The 19,934-nt window shown below is 43.1% G+C and overlaps 2 long non-coding RNA genes across 2 annotated transcripts in view; one reads left to right on the top strand and one right to left on the bottom strand.

Annotated features, from left to right (window-relative positions):
* Positions 1 to 260: 260 nt before the first annotated feature.
* On the top strand, positions 261 to 3,725 carry LOC145528429 (uncharacterized). The gene is made up of 2 exons (XR_014070398.1): positions 261 to 375; positions 3,130 to 3,725. It is a non-coding gene; the product is annotated as an uncharacterized LOC145528429 (long non-coding RNA).
* Positions 3,726 to 14,661: 10,936 nt separating this feature from the next.
* Positions 14,662 to 19,934, bottom strand: part of LOC145528422 (uncharacterized) — a 39,817-nt gene continuing 34,544 nt past the window's right edge. Inside the window, exons 2-3 of the long non-coding RNA XR_014070395.1 lie at positions 17,781 to 17,937; positions 14,662 to 15,405 (exon numbers count right to left, since the gene is read on the bottom strand). This is a non-coding gene — a long non-coding RNA (uncharacterized LOC145528422). The remainder of the gene's footprint in view (positions 15,406 to 17,780; positions 17,938 to 19,934) is intronic.

The raw sequence follows: 19,934 nt of genomic DNA, 5'->3' as shown, positions 1-19,934 counted from the left end.
TTTGGAGCTGGCAGAGGAGTGAGCAGGAGGGTGTGAGATGGAGGAACTAAAGGTCTTGACAACTCTCTAGAAGTGATGGAGGTAGGGGAACATGAGGACTTCAGGAAAAGGGCTTCTTGTTTATTTCACTTGCTGGATTTTTGTTTTGTGTGTTTTTTTTTTTCTTCATCCAGGAATGACTTAAGCAGTTGGGAGGCTGATAGGATGGATCCAACAAAGAGGGAGAGGCTGGTAAGGATAATGGGGGATTCTAGAACCCTGAGAAGGCTGAGGGTGGGGTGCAGGGGGAGAGGCTGACTGCTACTGGGAGGCAGGAGTTGAGGGGGCTCCTCTGTGGCGTCAGGGTGGGAAGACAAAGCCCAAGAGCAGATGAAGGCAAGTCTGTGGATGCCAAGGAGGTTCCTGTCTGGTGGCTTCTGTCCTCTCTGTGAAAAATGAGGCCAGCTGGTACTCAAAGAGTGGGAGAGACAGAGGAGAGGGCAGAGGTTTTAAAGAATAAAGAAAGTATGAAACTAGTGAGTTTTAGCTTTTTCATCAGCGAGGTTTAGGGATAATGAAAGGATTCTTGTTATCACAAATGGTAAAATTTCATTTTTTTATGACTGGGTAATATTCCGTTCAGGCTTCCCAGGTGGCTCAGCAGTAGAAAATCTGCCTGCCAATGCAGGAGACGAAGGTTCAATACCTGAATCAGGAAGATCTCCTGGAGGAGGAAATGAAAACCCACTCCAGTATTCTTGTCTGGAGAATCCCATGGACAGAGGAGCCTGGCGGGCTATAGTCTATGCAGTTGCAAAGGATTCAGACATGACTTAGCAACTAACAACAACAATATTCCATTGTGTATATATATCACATCTTCTTTATCCATTCATTTATCAATGGGTACTTAAGTGGCTTCCATATTTTGGCTTTTGTAAATAGTGCTGCAATCAATGTTGAGGTGCGTATATCTTTTTGAATCATTGTTTTCATTTTCTCAGATAAATGCCCAGAAGTAAAATTGCTGGGTCGTATGGTAGCTCTATTTTTAGTTTATTTAAAACCTCTATAATGTTTTCCATAGTGGGTGCACAGTTTACATTCCTAGGAACAGTGCATAATTTTGCCCTTTTCTCCACATCCTCACCAGCACTTGTTATTTTTTGTCTTTTGTACAACAGCCAGGCTGGCAGAGGTGAAATGGTACCTCACTATGGTTTCAATTTGCATTTCCCTGATAATGAGTGATATTGAGCATCTTTTCATGTGCCTGCTGACCATCTGTATGTCTTCTTGGAAAAATCTCTTCAGATCCTCTGTCCATTTTAAAAATAGGTTTTTTTATATCGAGTCATATGAGCTCTTTATATATTTTTATTGTTGTTTTGTTTTAATTTTTTAAAGTTTTTTTTGATGTGGACCATTTTTAAAGTCTGTATTGAATTTGTTACCATATTGCTTCTGTTTTATATTTTGGGTTTTTGGCCATGAGGCATGTGGGATCTTAGCTCCCCAACCAGGGATCAAACCCACACCCCTGCACTGGCAGGCAAAGTCTTCCAATGTCCAAAGTCTTCCAGTCTTAACCACTGGACCCCCAGGGAAGTCCCTGTCTATTTTGGGCATCAGTTCATCAGATTTTGGTTCCAAGTATCTGCTCCCATTCAGCAGGTTACCTTTTCATTTTGTTGATGGTTTCCTTTGCTGTTCTCAAAAACTCAATTAGAAATCAGGTTTAGAATAAAAACAGGGAAATTTGTTCAGGCCTGACTGAGGTTGATAAGCCGGAAGACAGACTCTCAGAGGCTCTTAGAACTATTGTGTCTGTTAAAAGTCAAAAGCACAAAATGTTCATTTTCTGGATAAAGGATCATTGATCAAGATGACCTACTGATATTTACATAAAGTTCACCAAAGACTCATAGTCCAGGGAAGCATGGGTACCAAGCGAGCAGCAAGTCACCATGACCCCCTACAGAGCTGGGAAAGAATGTCTTTCTTTTCAGAAGTTCATCGCTGGCATCAGAAGGAAGGAAGAAAATTGATCTTCAAGCTTGAGCAGGCACTCGCATCTCTGAGGAGGTCTGGTTAATGTGTAACATAGATGCACACTGCATATTAGGGAGGGAGGGCAGAGGCCCACAGGCACACACAGAGAGAATTTTATGTTTAATTTTTCTTTGTCCTGCCTTAAAGTATAAATTTGATTTCATCACTGTGCAAAAGCTTTTCAGTTGGATGCTATTCCATTTGTTTATTTTTGCTTTTGTTGCCCTTGCCCAAGGAGACATAATCCAAAAAAAAAAATATTGCTAAGACTGATGTCAAAGAACTAACCGCCTGTGTTTTCTTCTAAGAGTTTTATGAACCTTGGAGGTATTATGCTCTGTGAAATAAGTTAGAGAAAGACAAATGCTGTATGATTTCACATACAGGCGGAATTTAAGAAACAAAACAGACTGAGACTCGGAGATGCAAACTGATGATTACCAGAGGGGAGGACGGTGAGAGGTGGGCAAAATAGGTGAAGGGGCCTGAGAGGTTCAAATTTCCAGCTGTAAAATAAAGAAGTCACACAATGTGATATAAAGCATGGGGAATACAGTTAACTGTTGTTTGTCAGTTGCTCAGTCCTGTCTGACTCTTTATAAAAATAAACAAGTAAAGTAGGCAGAGTCTTAACTGCTGGACCACCAGGGAAGTCCCAGCAAATGCATCCTTGAGAGAATGTTGTACAGACAGCCCCAGGGTCTGTCACAGTTGTTGCCATGGCAGCAAAGATTGGATCTTTGGGGTCTGGATTTAGCAAGAATGTTAGGCTCCTTCTCGATCTTGCAGTGTTATTACCCTTACTCTACATCACTTCTCACACATCATGGGGCTCCTGGGAGCCAGCAGAGTCTCCCCCGGTTGTTGTCAGAACCGGGCCATATGGTGGGAAGAACAATAAATTCCCCGTGTGGCTGAGCCAGCTCAGTATGCATTTCTGTTAAGTGGAGGAACATAGCCACCTCCTTCCAAATGCCATGGAAACAGGCCACATAGCGTGTACTCTGCCCTGGGGAGTGGGCAGGGGGTCCTCTCACCCAGACACTACTTGTCATACAGACAAATAGAAACTAAAATTCTCCTTGTTTTGTTGATCAGCTCTTCTGTATCACCATCACCACTGGAGCAATAGACAGAAATAAGACTGTCTCTGGAATTAAGGTGTTTACTGACCAACTGGGGTGGCAGACACATCATCAAGTGAAGTTCAACAGCAGGGCATTAAATTCTGGATGACCAAGAAGACAGAGCATAAGATTACATCACCAACCCTCTACTGGTTCTTCCAGGCACCTCTCCGTCACTCTGCTTCCATTCTCAAGCGTGTTCTCTGCACTTTCCAGGGCATTAAATTCTGGATGACCAAGAAGAATGAGCATAAGATTACATCACCACCCCTCTACTGGGTCTTCCAGGCACCTCTCCATCACTCTTCTTCCATTCTCAAGCATATTCTCGCACTTTCTCTCTATACCTTTCCCTCAATTTACTGCAATCTGACTTCCCACCCATAACTCTTCAAAAAGCTTATCTCACCTACGGTGTCTGTGACCTTAAATAACTAATCCAATAGCCCTACTTTTTTTTTTCCTTCCCTTCTTCCTTCTTTTTCTTTCTTCTGTCAACATTTAGCTCAGTTTCCATGTCCTCTGTCTTACCCAGCTAGGACTGCTATTAAAAAAAATGCTGTAGACTGGGGGGCTTGAACAACATGCATTTCTTTCTTGTGGTTCTGGGGACTGGAAACTCCAAGGTGCAGGTGCTGGCAGGTTCTCTTTCTGGTGAGGGTCTTCTTCCTGGGCAGGCAGACACCACCTTCTTCCTGTGTCCTTCCTTGGTGGAGAGTGAGCTCTGGGGTCTCTTCCTCTTCTTATAAGGGCGCTAATCCCATCCTGGGAGTTCTACTCTCATGGCCTCATCTAAACCTAATTCCCAGACTCCTCAGGTGGTCCAGGGGTTATGCATCCACCTGCCAATACAGGGGTCACAGTTTCAATCCCTGGTCCCAGAAGATCCCACATGCCTTGGGGCAACCCAGCCTGTGTGTGACAACTACAGAGCCTGTGCTCTAGAGCCCACGCTCCACAACAGGAGAAACCACCACGATGAGAAGCCCTCTCACTGCAACTGGAGAGTAGCTCCCCCTCACCGCAACCAGAGACAGCTGGAGCGCAGCAATGAAGACCCAACATGGCCAAAAATAAAAATGAATAAACAAAGCACTTAAAAATAAAAAGGAAACCTAATTACCCCCCAAAGACCTCACTTCAAACTATTATCAAGTTGGTATTCTACACAGAAGTCCGGGAATTAGGTTTAGATGAGGCCATGAGAGTAGAGCCGCCAGGATAGGAGTAGCGCCCTTATAACTAGAGGAAGAGACCCCAGAGCTCACTTTCCTCTCCCAAGAAAAACCACAGGAAGGTGATGTCTGCCAGCCCTTAATCAAACTGCAGGTTAGGGCTTCAGCATATGAATTTGAGGGGACACAAATGTCCAGTTCATAGCACCTTCCTCCTTCCGTTGACTCCAGGTTGTCCATCTCCTGTGGCTTTCCTCCTCTCTGCTAACTGTCTTAGGCTGCCCAGTTGGCGTGTCCTTCTTAGAGACTGAAGCTCCCTGGGTGGGACTCAGTCCTGGGCCCTGTTCTTGCCTCATCTATGCACCATCCCTTAGACATCCTGCTCACTCTCAAGGCTCCATGGGCCATCTCTGTGCTGACAGCTTCCAGCAACCAAGCTACCCTCTCTCTCCCGACCTTCAAATCCACACCTCCAAACACCACTGGCTGCACATAAGGCCACTCTATCTCTTTGTGTCTAAGACTCAACTGATATTTGTCCTCCCTACCCCAGCTCCTCTCCTCTTCCCAAGTGTTTTGGCTTTGTTGGTGGCACCATGCCCACCCAGCTTCTCAAATCCAAGATGTGGAAGTCATTCGTGAGCTCAACTCTACTCCTCACTCTCAACAATCAAACCTGGGTATTTGTCCATTTCCCTCCATCCCTGTTGTCCACCCATCATCCTCTCTCTTCCAGATTATTGTAGCAACCTCCTAACCTTTATTTTCAGGTTGGCCCTTCCCATTCTTCATCATGTAGTTGAAATGATCTTTCATAACTCAAATCATTTCAGTCTCTTGCTTAAGTCCTTTAAATGGCTCCAATTGCCACTGGAGTAAAGCAAAATCTATTATTATAGAGGTATTTCAGGACCTTACTGAAATCCATAATGAGTTCTGTCTTGGTCCCAGAGGAAATTTCAGTCTATTTACAGCATAGAAGTAAGGAGAGGATTTCAAGACTGGAAGACTTGAGACTAGAGGAAAGCTTCTTTTTTTCCCTGCCACCTCTTCACCCTCCACTAGAAGCAAGATCAAACACCATTCAGATGTTAGTCACCCTGATTTCAGTCTGATGGTGAAGGGATTTTTGTTTATAATCTGGGAATTTCTGGACACATATATTTTTTTGAGGGAGAATGGTCCCTCCTGGAAGGCTTTGCCTACAACTGGAAAACTGCCTCCAAGTTAGGAGGTGTTTTAGCTCCTTCATCACTTCCCCTGAGGCTGAAATTGTTGATTATCTGAGATGAGATAATCTGAGGTCAAACTCCTTGACTTCATACCAGGGGGTTCAATGGGAAGGGTTTTGTCCTAGGATTGACAGTGAAAAGAAAGCCAGCATGATTTCTACACAAAGAAATTTTTAAACATTGCATGTTCTGTTTGCTGTAGTATGTGAAATATACCTTTTCTGAGGAGGTTTACACTTATCTTGCCATTGCTTGTTTAAGTTCAATAACACAATGTGATGCAAATTCAATGCCCAGTGTGGAACTTGTATCCAGAACATATTAAAAAACTCTTGCAACTCAATGATAAAAGGACAATCAAGTCAATTAAAAATGGGCAAAGAATCTGAATAGACTTTTCAGCAAAGATATGTGCAAGATAGAATATTTATCTGTCTATCTATCTGTCAGTTTTCATCACCATCTCTCTGTTCAAGATGGTCAAGAAGCACATGGGAGAACACTGAAAACATTATGCTGTGTTAGAAAAGCCAGTGGCAGATGGCCTCATGTTGTATGATTCCATTTATCTGAAATGTCCAGAACAGACAAATCTGTAGAGACAACTAGATTAGTAGTTTCCAGGAGCTGGGGGATTGCTTAGGAGAAAATCAGGAGTGACTGCTAATGGGTATGGTGTTTCTTTGGGAGATAATGAAAATATACTGAAAGTAAATAGTAGCAATGGTGGCACAACTTTGAATATACTAAAACCCACTGAATTGTATACTTTTAAAAGGGCAGCAGATGGCCTCATGTTGTATGATTCCATTTATCTGAAATGTCCAGAACAGACAAATCTGTAGAGACAACTAGATTAGTAGTTTCCAGGAGCTGGGGGATTGCTTAGGAGAAAATCAGGAGTGACTGCTAATGGGTATGGTGTTTCTTTGGGAGATAATGAAAATATACTGAAAGTAAATAGTAGCAATGGTGGCACAACTTTGAATATACTAAAACCCACTGTATTGTATACTTTTAAAAGGGTGAGGGACTTCCCTGGTGGTCCAGTGGCTAAAACCCCATAGTTTCAATGTAGGGGGCCAGGGTTCCATCCCTGATCAGGGAATTAGATCCGCATATCACAATTGAGAGTTCACATGCTGCAATTAAGACCTGCTGCAGCCAAATACGGAGAAGGCAATGGCACCCCACTCCAGTACTCTTGCCTAGAAAATCCCATGGACGGAGGAGCCTGGTAGGCTGCAGTCCATGGGGTTGCTGAGAGTCGGATACGACTGAGCAACTTCACTTTCACTTTTCCCTTTCATGCACTGGAGAAGGAAATGGCAACCCACTCCAGTACTCTTGCCTGGAGAATCCCAGGGACGGCGGAGCCTGGTGGGCTGCCGTCTATGGGGTCGCACAGAGTTGGACACGACTGAAGCGACTTAGCAGCAGCAGCAGCAGCAGCCAAATAAAGAAAGAAATATTTTAAAAATTTAAAAAAAGGATGAATTTTGTGGTATGTAAATTACATCTCCTAGGGGCAGTGGTAAAAAATCTGCCTGCAACGCAGGAGACCTGGGTTCGATCCCTGGGTTGGGAAGATCCCCTGGAAAAGGGAATGGCAGCCCACTGCAGTATTCTTGCCTAGAGAATCCCATGAACAGGGGAGCCCAGTGGGCTACAGTCCGTGGGATCACAGAGTCAGACAAGACTGAGCGACCAACACACACACGCACACATGCACACAAAGTTATAAATATAAAAAGAGTGACTGGGATGGTGTTGAACCAAGTCATAGAAGAATGGGCAGGGTCGGGGAGGGGGGGCCGGGGGAGACCTGGAACATCCTGACTATGTGGGTGGCTTGGTTAGGATTGTGTCCTGGCAGGATGTTCTTGGCCAGGATGTGTGGAGTGGGTTTGGACTGGGAGGAGGTAGGGACCATATTTATCAGGATGAGAGATATGACCTCTAGGCTTAGTGAACTGGAGAACTTCCTGGTCCTGACCTTAGCACCATCCGCCTTGTGCCCAGCTGAAGAGGCGTCCCAGGCAGTGAGAAATGACTCACCCCTCTCCGTGCTCATGGTCCTCTTGAAGATGGATTATTCCCCAGCTGCTTGTATTGTCAACAGCATCTGGGTGGTGGCCTGGGTCATGGCCCTCCTTCCCTGAAAGGATCCCAGCAGTGGGTGGGTCCATGGGCCCCGGCTCCTGGCCACGAGCTGATTGGTCTGCAGTCACTATCGACCCCAGCTGGGGCATTTGAGTGTCTGTCTGGGACGTAGACACAAAGAGATACAGGCGGGGTCTGTCTGTGGCAGTGGCCTTGAGATGAATCTCAGATTTCTGGGTCGCAGGTCTCTGACACTGCCCTGGCCCTGCCCTTCCTGAAGCCTGGGGGTAGCGGGGTGGTGGGCAGAGGAGGGGTGAGGGGTCAGCTATCCCACAGATGTCCTGAGCCACCCTATCTCTTCCAGGATATCCTCTTCTGAATGTCCCCCATGGGCTGGAGAGGTGTCATCCTCTAGACGAGTCTTCAGGGCAGTTGAAACCCATGTGGCCTTGAAATAAAGTGGGACCCTATGGTCCTTGTTCTGCCTATATCTTGCGCCTGCCTTTTGCCTGTGGAAAAACTTTAGCCAAAGAATAAGCTTCATCAGAGAAGTGAGAACATGCAGACACAAAGAAAAGCAGTCAAAGCAGGCCAGTGCCCACTGTGTTCTGGAATTGGGCATCTTTGTGATTTCTGTCTTCAAATCCCCTAAGCCTAGAATCCGGGGCCCATCAGGATACAGCCTGAAGGACTTGGCACTTCTTTTTTTTTTTAAGGTTCATTTATTTACTTATTTTGGACTGTGCTGGGTCTTCATTGCTGCACAGGCTGCCTCCAGTTGCGAGGAGCGGGAGCTGCTCTCTAGTCCTGGTGCTCCAGCTGCTCTCTGCAGTGGCCTCTCTTCTTGCAAAGCACGGGCTCTAAAGAGCTTGGGCATCAGTAGTTGTGGTTCATGGGCTTAGTTGCTCTGATACACATGGGATCTTCCCAGACAAGGGATCAAACTTGTGTCCCTTGCATTTTAAGGCAAATGCTTAACCTCTGGACCACCAGGGAGGTCCAGGACCTAGTATTTCTTGATCATGATTATGAAGGCACCACATCTGGCCTCCCCAGCAGCCTATGATCCAGAAGGCCTCCACGCCCCTCTTGTGGTTCAGGAAGTGCGTCCCCTTCTCCGCCGCAGATCAGTGTCTGTAGAGAGCTGCTGTGACCCACAGTGGACTCACCATAGACGCAGCGAGAGAACCAGGTACAGTGAGGCCATCTATGTGGGTGAGAGGGATAAACCATTAGCCTGAAGGTTTAGTTTGATGTAATAGGACCAGATCTATGGAGTGCCACAAGTCAAAATTCTTGGGGAAAAAAAAACCCGTCAGGAGTCCGAAGTGAACTTAGTCACGTTGTCAGGGCTTGGAAGGGCCCCAGAGGCTACTCTGTTATTCATCCAGGTCCTGGGAAGGTGCTACCGAGAGTGACAAGTGTGGCTGGGGGTGATTCTTGGTCTTCTGATCTATCCAGGAAGTTGTTTTCAGACAGACCTAGGACCTGGGATCCATCACTGCAGTGTTTGCACCTGGACACACTTCTCCTCCAGCAATAAAACAGAAAGAAATTGTAGGGGACTGAAAATAACCGTGTGCATGAGCAGTTGGGGCAGACTCTGGACCTAAAGATACAAAGAGACCAAAAAACCCAACTGTCACTTCTGAAGAGCCAGGAGCAAAACCAGGGTACTGCACATGCCCTCTGTGCACACAGAACCACCTAAGAGGTGGGCAGACCACCTAAGTCACCCCTCCAACCTGATCCTTGGATACACCCCTACTCTCACCCTATATAAGAAACAAGCTCACCGCCCCTCCTCTTGGGGAGTAAGCAAGCAAACGACCCTGTTGTTTGTTGTCCCTACCTCCAGCTGCAGCAGGGACCCCAATAAAGCCTCTCCTGAATTTCTTGTCTGGCCTCTAGTCAATTTTGATTGATTAAGGAGTCCAAGAACCCTGATAGGTAATAGTTCATCTGGAGGATTTTTAGCAGTGGAAGTGTGACCCCATCAACTGAATCGTGTATGATGTCAATTCGAGGACCTAACCTGGAGTGGGTGTGGGGGTGGAGCATGACTGGGGGCTACACATGGGATCAGGGTCACCAATTTTCTCAAATATGACTTGGTCCATTCTTGCCAAACGAGATTTGTACACAGATCCACGGTGTTTTTGTGTACATCTTTAAAATGTTGTTTTCATTAAATGTAAACATTTAAGGTAGACTATAACTTTCCTGAATCCATTCTGATACCTTTTCACTTTTTTCCAGATACTGGCAGCCTTTAAAAAATAAAAAAGCAATTGGTTTGAACCCTTCTCAACAATGAGTGGTCCTCCCAAATTATATTAATCAGTCATCAAGTATTCAAATATTCATATAACACCCACTGGGTGCAAATATGAGCGAGAAATATAAGTTATGCAAATTAGACATTTCAGTCATTTAAAAATAATTTCCTACCCATATGGGCCCTGTTGTTTTAAGTTTCAACCAAATGATAGCACTTGTCTTTGGCCTGCCGTGCTATTTCACGTCCCCATGATTGCCGTCTCCCTGGAGTTGTTTAAAGGCCAAGGAAGCTTTTGAGTCTCCACATGCAGGAGGCCCGGTCTGGGTGGGAGCCCCTGGTCCCTGCACACCTGTCTTTGACATCAAAACAGGGACCAGGCGGTCTCACTTCTTGGAAAGTGAGAGAAGGGGGATTTGGTAAAAGTGACAATTTTTTTTTTCTCAACTTTTTATTTTCTATTAAAGTATAGGCAATTAACAATATTGTGATTGTTTCAGGTGGACAGCAAAGGGGCTCGGCCATACATACACATGTATCCATTTCCCCTCAAACTCCCCTTCCATCCAGGCTACCACTTAACACAGCAGAGTTACCTCTGTTATACAGCAGGACCTTATTGGTTGTCCATTTTAAATATAGCAGTGTGTACATGTCCATCCCAAACTCCCTAACTATCCCTTCTCCCATCCTTCTCCACTTGGTAACCATAAGTTCTGTTCTCTAAGTCTGTGATTCTGTTTCTGTTTTGTAAATAAGTTCATTTGTATCATGACTCTCTTATTTTATACTTCCTCTTTTATGCTTTCCTCTCTTTTCCAACTATTATTTAGATGCTAATATTTTTTTCTTGCTGCTTTTTTCCTTATGCAGATTAGAAGCTATGTATCTTATTTACGATACTAGTTATTCTGTTTAAGGAAAAAACATATTTGAACTTGTCTTTACTCCAGTGAAAAATAACTCTAAGTAAAATAAGAAATTTGATATGCCTTTAAATGTCTCATTATTTCCCCCAACATTTAATATGATATTTTGTTGGAATAATCTAGGCTCTTTTAGACCAGGTTATTATTAACAGCCTCTTTTTTCCTAAAACTTTTTTGAGGATGTATATAATGTCTGCATTAAGTTAATGTTCATGTTAATGGGTGGTTTTAAATTTACCTACACATTTTATAGGTTTCATACATCATGTCTTTTATAATTTGTCTCCTCCATGTCTGCGGGCTTCATTCTGACCCTTTTTGGGAGGCATGGGAGGAGTGGAAGATTGTGCACTGCCTATGTCCCCCCTGTGTGGACATAGGGCCCCCCATGTCCACATTTGTGCAGTGGCTCACCAGGGGTGGAGTGTCATTCTCCTTCCCTTGACCTTGGCTTTGGCTGTGTGTCTTGTCGTGGCTGGCGGTATAGTGACTGAAATGCAAAAAATATCAGTTCTGAGTTTGGACTTCAAAGGTCCTCCCTCTTCTCTGCTTCTCCTCTCGCCCCTTGGGCCCCACCATGGGAAGAGAGGTCCTTGCCCCTCTGCTGGCCCCAGGTAGGAGACAAGGGAGAGCCTCTCATGGCTTGCAGACCTCCAGTGAGGAGTGGTGCTGTCCAGTCACATCCCTCCATGCCCACAGGCCCAGGGGCCACAGAGGCCTGCAAGAAGACACAGGAAGCACAGTGGGTGGAGACCAGTCTTGGCATGTTGCCTCCAGAGCTGCCTCCATGGGAAAGCTCTGCTAGCTGGGCCAAGGGTAGACTCACCTGGGCTAACATAAGTCTGCCATGATGGGGAGTAACTCCCAGGATAAGGGCCAGTGTGTGCTGGCTTTCTCCTAAAAAAAAAGGAAAACCAAAACTGATGTTGCACACTGCTCTCAGTATAACCCCGCTGTTGAAAGTTCTCTGACACTCAACCAAGAAAGGAAAAGAAACTTTAAAAAAATTTATTTCTTTATTTATTTGGTGCCCTGGGTCTTGGTTGCAGCATGCAAAATCTTTAATCTTAGTTGTGGCACGTAGGATCTAGTTCCCCGACCAGGAATCGAACCCAGGCTCCCTGCATTGGGAGTGAGGAGTCTTAGCTATCGGACCACCAGGGAAGTCCCAAGAAGTGAAAGAAGCTTGATCATGAGAAAGGAGAAGGAAAAATTACCATTACTTATTTACAAGTAATACAATTGCCTACTTAGAAAACTGAGAGAAGAAATCGAAAAACTGGAAAAATCAATTTAAAGTAGCTGATTACAAAATAAACATTCAAAAATCCATAACTGTCCTGGTAATAATTAGATAGGAAATATCATGGACTCCATGAGCAAATAGCAACATAATTTATAAAATGCTTAAGAGGAAACTTAGGATGAAATTGGCTTGGTCTTCATTTTTAGCAATGTTGTGTTTTTCACTGAGGGACATAAAAATCAACTTGAATAATTGAAGCAAAATGCCTAGGCAGTGAAATAGTTATTCCAAGATATTAATTCTCTCAAAACCAATTTATAAATCTAATGTTGATTCTAACGAAAATACAAGATCATTTTTGAATTTGTCAAGTAGATCTAAGTTCATCCAAAGGAATAAATGCTCACAAAGAGCCAAGAAATTCTTGAGGAAATAAAAATGCCAGTGCTTGTGCTATGAGCATCGGCTGAAAGCTATGATAACTAAACGAGTCTGGTTATAGTTCAGAAATAGGCAGATAAATGGAAAGAAACTACATGCTTCAAGGAAATTAGTATATGATAAAGATGACATTTCATAACAATGGTCAATATAATGTTAGTTTTTAAAAACTGGAAAATTTCCACTGTTGGTAGTAATGTAAATTGGTGCAGCCACTATGGAAAATAGGATGAAGGTTCCTCAAAAGATTAAAAATAGAACTAGCATATGATACAGCAATTCCACTTCAGGGTATTTATCCGAAGAAAATGAAAACAATAACCCATGTTCATTGCAGCATTATTTACAACAGCAAATCATGGGTGCAAACTAAGTGTCCATCAATGAATGAATGGATAAAGAAGGTGTGGTGTGTGTATATATATATATACACACACACACAATGGAATAGAATTCACCCATAAAAGAATGGAATCTTGCCATTTCGACCACGTGGATGAAGCTTGAGGGCATCATGTTAAGTGAAATAAATCAAACAGAGAAAGACAAATACTATATGATCTCTCTTTTACAAAGAATCTAAAACATAAAACAAAAATAAAAAGCCAAACTCATAGAACCAAAGAACAGATTGATGGTTGCCAGAGGTAGGGGCTTGAGGGGCAGGGAGAAATGAGTTAAGTGGGTTAAAGGTAAAAAGGAAAAATAAAAGATAAAAAAAAAAAGAGCTGCAGCCAAGACTCGGAACCTGGGGAAACCACCAAAGGGACGTTACACGCTACGGAAGCAAGTCAGGAGCCTCAGGGACCTTGGCAGGGGACCCCAGTATGACTGCCGGTGGGCCCTCTCCTGGTTGTGGTCACTCTGGGCAGGCTTGGGCTCTGGTGAGCCCGGGCCTTCAGCCCCTTGAAGGTATGTCGTAGCTTCTGATCATTCTTTGTACAAAACAGGTGCACAAGAAGTACCCAGCACATTCATTTTGCTACAAGACACTAACATTGTAAAGCAACTATGCTCAAAAAAAAAACCTGGAAAAAAGTAGATGACAAACAGGGAACTCTACTCAATATTTTGTAATAACCTATAAGGGGAAAAAATCTGAAAAAGGATACACACACACACATATATATATATAACTGAATCACTGTGCTGTACACCTGAAACTAACACAGTGTTGTAAATCAAGTTCAATAAAAAGAAGTTTTAATTAAAAACTTTTAAAAAGTACCCAACACAAAGTAGGTGCTCAGTAAGTACATCCTAAAGAAAGGAATGAATGAAAATGGATTTCGGCCTTAAACGCTGCTCAGTGAAATACCAATTGATTGATTATATATTTATTTATTTGGCTACACTGGCTCCTAGTTGTAGCATGCAGGATCTTTAGTTGCAGCATGTAAACTCTTAGTTGGGGCATGTGGGATCTAGTTCACTGATCAGGGATCGAACCCGGGCCCCCAGCACTTCCCAGAGCGTGGAGTCTTAGCCACTGGGAAGACCCAGTGAAATATTGATTTAAATTGGTTTGTTTCCATCGTCAATCTTAGGACTTACACGTGGAGCCAGAGTTTTCCCGCTTAAATGCAAAAAGCCACGAATATAAATTAAACTTGGAAGTATTAATGAGAGATACCTTTGGAAAGGTAAGCAAATGAGGAGATAAAAGAAATAAAGCTAGAAACTCTGACATATATATCAGAGTTAATTCCAGGTGGATAAATTATGTATATGCTAAAATAAATAAGAATGTTGTTGATTTGTCCATGTAATGCCTTTATGACTTCTGCTTCCTAGTCTACTTCGTCTATTATGAAATTCTTCTATTATTCCTCTATTATGTTTCTTTAAAAAATCATTATGTTGTAGTCAAACATACTTCTGTTTCAACAGAGACAGACTCAAATAAGCAGAACAATATGCAAACTACAGTTTTGAAGGAAGCTAAAGTGTTAAAATTTTACAGAGACAGAAACAAATTTCACATTTATTTACCAGCAAATCAGGATTATGTTTGCCTTAAGCTGTGATCTGAATGTTTGTGCCCCTAAATTCACACATTAATACTATTTGAAGAAAATGCAGGAGGAAGAGCTACAGTATTTTTTATTCCAATGAAATGTTTATTTCCCTGATAAATGGGCTGTTACCACATAATACATCATGGATCCTCTCTGAAATCACTGCTCATTTTCATCCAAGAGACCAATTTCTTCTACTTTCAGTGCATAGCCTCATGGCAGATACTTTCCAAGAGTTTAATAATGCATTTGCAATCTCAGAATCTTCCTCTCCAAAGGACTGTCTCTGTCCTTCAGGCATGGATGCAACTGTGACCAACGTTCTATTGTTGTATTTACTCTCAATCACATATGAACACAGTCAAGCACCTGAGTTTCATGATCTGAGCCTCTCCACTGTTTTCTACCCTCATTTGTGTTACTTCTCTTTCTGGCAACATCTGAAAAGTGAAAGTGTTAGTTGCTCAGTCATGTCCAACTCTTACTTCGGTCCCAGGGACTGTAGTCCACCAGGCTCCTCTGTCCATGGAATTCCCCAGGCAAGAATACTGGAGGGGGCTTACGTTTCCTTCTCCGGGGATCTTCCTGACCCAAGGATTGAACCCAAATCTCCTGCCTTGCAAGCAGATTCTTTACCATCTGAGCCACTGGCGAAGCCCTGGCAACACCTGAAGTCTGTGTCAATGTCCATCCTGATAATAAAGATGTGCAGATAAGATGCAATGAGCCTTGGGACTTCCCTGGTCGTCCAGTGGTTAAGACTTCGCCTTCCAATGCAGGGGGTGCAGATTCGATCCCTGGTCAGGGAACTAAGATCCCATGTACCTTGAAGCCAAAAGACCAAAACATAGAACAGAAGCAATATTTAAATTCCATAAAGACTAAAAAAAAAAAAGAAAAGAAAAAGATGCAATGAGCCTCAGCCATTTGGGGTATCTGAGGGACAACAGTGAAACATTTTCTATATCTTGCAGTGAATTCCCTATAATAGATGATTACATGTCACACTCCTCTGCAGAGGATGCTGAGTCTACTGTATCAGGAAAAGCAATTTCTGGTGTCAAATGAGGTGGAGAGCGAATGCGAGTTTTCCTAAACTTTCTCCTGTGTGTTCAACTTTCGCACTTAACTCATTAGAACTGATTTATGGGAAGTTACCAGAGACATTTCCAAGCTGATGAAAAGAAGGTTACATTCATTCGTCAGAAAGACAAACTGAGTGGGTTCTCTGTAAAAAATATACACTCAACAGATAAAAACGCTCGGTACATTTGTCTGTGCCGTACAGTCAGTGCAGCAAAGTAACCCTGTGCTGAAAGGTGTTAAATCACTTGGTAGAATTTGTAATGTTTTGCAAAGAGGATGCTTGGTCTGTCGGTCGCCTAAGTGACTTATGTCAGGAAGATCTGTGTGCTGATGTCTCAAGGGAAAGACTAGTGAACCATCTCTAAAAAGCTCCAAGTTAGAGTTAAATCCTTAGAGCATCCATACAATAGACCTGGGACTTCCCTGGTGGTCCAGTGGTTAAGACTTCCCCTTCCAATGTAGGGGGTTTGGGTTCAATTCCTGGTCAGAGAGCTAAGATCCCACATACTTCACAGCCAAAAAAAAAAAAGAACATAAACAACAGGAGCAATATTATAGAAAATTCAATAAAGACTTTAAAAATGGTCCACATCAAGATACATAAGTAAAAATGTTAAAGAAAAACAAAGCAAACAAAATGAATGGACCAAACGCTGAGTTGAATTTATTCTCAATCTCTCTCTCTCTCCCTCCCTCCCATCCTCCTTTCCATGCTAGTCTGTTTCAGATATTGAGCTAAACAGAGCACTGGTTGTAACCTCAGCTTAAGGGTCCTACTTTTGCCCTTTGCAGATACAGGCAACAAGCCCAAAGTGGATAATCAAGCACAGATATGAAGATGTTTATATGTCTGCACTGAGGCTGCTTTATTTTTGAAACTTTCCATCCATTCATGCTTCCATCCATTTCTTTATCTCCTCCCACACACCTCCATTGTCATTAATTTGTGACATAGCTCTCCAGAGTGTAGATACAAACGTAAATTTTTAAAATCTTTCTTGAATTTGTTACAACGTTGCTTCTGGGTTTTTGTTTTGGTTTGGTTTGATTTGGTTTTTTGGCCTCAAGGCACGTGGGATGGTAGCTCCCAGACCAGACGAGGGATCAAACCCTCACCCCCTGCATTGGAAGGTGAAGTCTAAACCGCTGGACCACCAAGGAAGTCCCCACAAAGGTAATTTAAGTTCACATTCTCCCTTTTGTATACAGAAGATAGCCTATTATTCCTACCATTCTGCACTTTGTTGTTTTTGGCTCTCTGATTCAGCAGAAGAGAGATTTATTCCTGCTCCCCCTGCCCCATCCAGTGACAGACTATTCCATCCTGTGGAATCACTACACTGTTTTCAATTTTTTATAAAACCAGTTTTCTTCTGATGAGCATTTTGGTCATTTCCACTCTTTTAAACTTAAAACTACAGTGAATAGAAACTAAGTTATTCTGTGCCAGTGCTAGAGTATCTGGTATAATTTCCAGAAGTGGAACTGCTGAATGAAAGAGCAAAAGCGCTTATAACTTGCATGAAGCGTGCTACGTTCTCCTTCAGGGGCGATGTGGTACCGATTTCTGCTGCTTCCCAGTGGCACACGGAGGGCAGGGAAGTGAGGAAAGTCGCCCCCTGGTGGAGGCAACAAGGGATGCATTATCTGTAGAAAACTTAAAAAAGCTGATACTAGAATCAACTGAAATTTGGTGTGTTTTCTTTCTGACCCCACGAACTGACCCCATAGACTGTTGCCTGCCAGGCTCTTCTGTCCATTGAATTCTTCAGGCAAGAATATTGGAGTGGGTTGCCATTCCCTTCTCCAGGGCATCTTCCCAACCCAGAGATCGAACCCAGGTCTCCTGCATGGCACGCAGATTCTTTACCGACTGAACTATGAGGGAAGCCTGGAAATTTGACAGTTCCTGATAAAAGACTTCTTCCCTCCCCCAGATCTTTGATCGATCTAAATTCTAAATAATTTCTGCAGTCGCTGTTGGATTTTAATAATCTACATGTAGTCATTGGGTTCTGTCTACGTGGAAATTAACCTGGAGGACTCATAGTTAGGCTGTTAGGCTGACCCCTTCAGAGTCAGCTATTGGTGCAGAATGAGAGGTGAATGGTTACCAGTCAGGGTATGCAGGTCCCTGGGGGCCTACTTCTGATGCAGTCCTGTCTTGAGCCCACATGGTCCTCCATATCCTGGGCTTAAACAGTACTTCCCTGGTGGTCCAGTGGTTAAGATTCTGAAGAAATATTGTTCGACATTTCTTATATGTGGAATCTAAAAAGAAATGAAAAAAATGAACTTATTTACAACACAGAGACTCTCAAGCTTAGAGAACAAACTTACGGTTGCCGGGGGAATGGTGGAGGAAGGGATAGTTAGGGAGTTTGAATGGACATGTACACACTGCTGTATTTGAAACAGATAGCCAACAAGGACCGACTGACTATAGCACAGGGAACCCTGCTCAGTGTTAGGTGGCAGGCTGGATGGGAGCGGGTCGAGGGAGAGCTAATACATGCATATGTACGGCTGAGTCCCTTTGCTGTTCACCTGAAATTATCAAAACATTGTTAATCAGCTGTACCACAAAATAAAATTAAAAAAGGCCCTGCTCTTCCAATGCAGAGGGTGTGGTTTCAACCACATGGAACTAAAATGCCATGTGCCCCGGGGTATGGCCAAAAGATTAAAAATACAAACAAACACAAAACTAGGATTATGCAGTGACTATAAAGATGAAAAAACAAAACTCAAGTTACTTCAGTTCTGCCCTTCTGTGTGATCACTTAAAGCTTCTACTCGCATTTAAAACTTTATAAAAATTAGTCTTGGAAACAGAATCTGCAATGTTATTCCTTATTACCAAGACAGATGAATAGGCAAACATTTAAAAATGTTTGTTAATGAAATGAAAAAGCACTGAGCTGTGGTATTTGTGTACTGTAGGTTCATTTCTGTGGCTCCTAATCTTTTTTACTGATATGACTCATTAGGGGTGTGAAGTTCAAGAAAGGAAACAAAATAACTGCACTTCTCTTCTGGCCATAATAATAACATTTCCTTTTACTTCATTTTTACTGAAAATAATTAATATATATAACAGAAGAGGCGTTATATTAACATACAATCTTCTCAGGGTGTCAAAATCTGCCTGGTATGTACTTCTCCTCCAGCAAACATGAGGAGGAGCCCAATAATGTCATCAGTGAATACTGTCACTATGTTGCAGGATGTCCGCCAAGCTGAACATTGGATAGAAACACCGTGGTGTACCCTTATTTTATATTTCTCTTATCACAGGTTATGATGGACATTTTTTCCTGTCTTTAAATGCATCTTCTATTTCCTCCAGCTTTTTAAATTTAGGGCATTCACTTTTCAGTTCTTTTTCTTGTTCCCTCTCCTGTTTTCTTCTGGGAAAGTCTCCTTCAAACCCTGGTACCCAGAACAATGAGACACTTTCAGTGGTTGATCGCTCAATAGAGACCAAGACCATCTGCTCCCTTGTTCTGGACACGACTGCTATGAATACAACTTCAGCATCCATTATTAACAGCTTCGTCAACTGCTGGAGAAGGCAACGGCACCCCACTCCAGTACTCTTGCCTGGAAAATCCCATGGACGGAGGAGCCTGGTAGGCTGCAGTCCATGGGGTCGCTAAGAGTCGGACACAACTGAGCGACTTCACTTTCACTTTTCACTCTCATGCATTGGAGAAGGAAATGGCAACCCACTCCAGTGTTCTTGCCTGGAGAATCCCAGGGACGGAGGAGCCTGGTGGGCTGCCGTCTATGGGGTCACACAGAGTCAGACATGACTGAAGCGACTTAGCAGCAACTGCTGGCTGATGTTGAGTTTAGAGTTCGCCTAACCTCTTAATTCCTTTGATAGTGACACCCCCACCTCCTTAGCCATATCATCTGTATTTCTGTACACGTGCACTTAGCTTTTGGAATCCAGCCAAGGATGCCTTGTACCATGTGTAAGCTTTATTAGATTTATGCCATTATTCTAGCTTGTGGAGATTATTTTGCTTTTTGCTTCTGGCACCTGCAGAAGCCTTTAAGGCTTCCAGCATCATATCAATGGCAAATTGAATAGTCAGAATCATCTGTCCTTATTCTGATCACTAAAAAATGGGGGAATGATGCCAAGTCTAGACCCTTAGGGAAGAATAGGAGATAGTTCCCTTCAGCTGACATTATCTCATGAATGAGCACATTGCAGGAACGATTTTGACATACTTCTTAGTACTTTACCATTATTTAGA

This window comes from Giraffa tippelskirchi, chromosome 12 (assembly GCF_054371585.1).
Source record: "Giraffa tippelskirchi isolate mGirTip1 chromosome 12, T2T-mGirTip1v1.2.pri, whole genome shotgun sequence".
NCBI lineage: Eukaryota > Metazoa > Chordata > Mammalia > Artiodactyla > Giraffidae > Giraffa > Giraffa tippelskirchi.
Note: the sequence above shows the minus strand (reverse complement) of the source record. Positions and strands in the feature narration are given on the sequence as shown.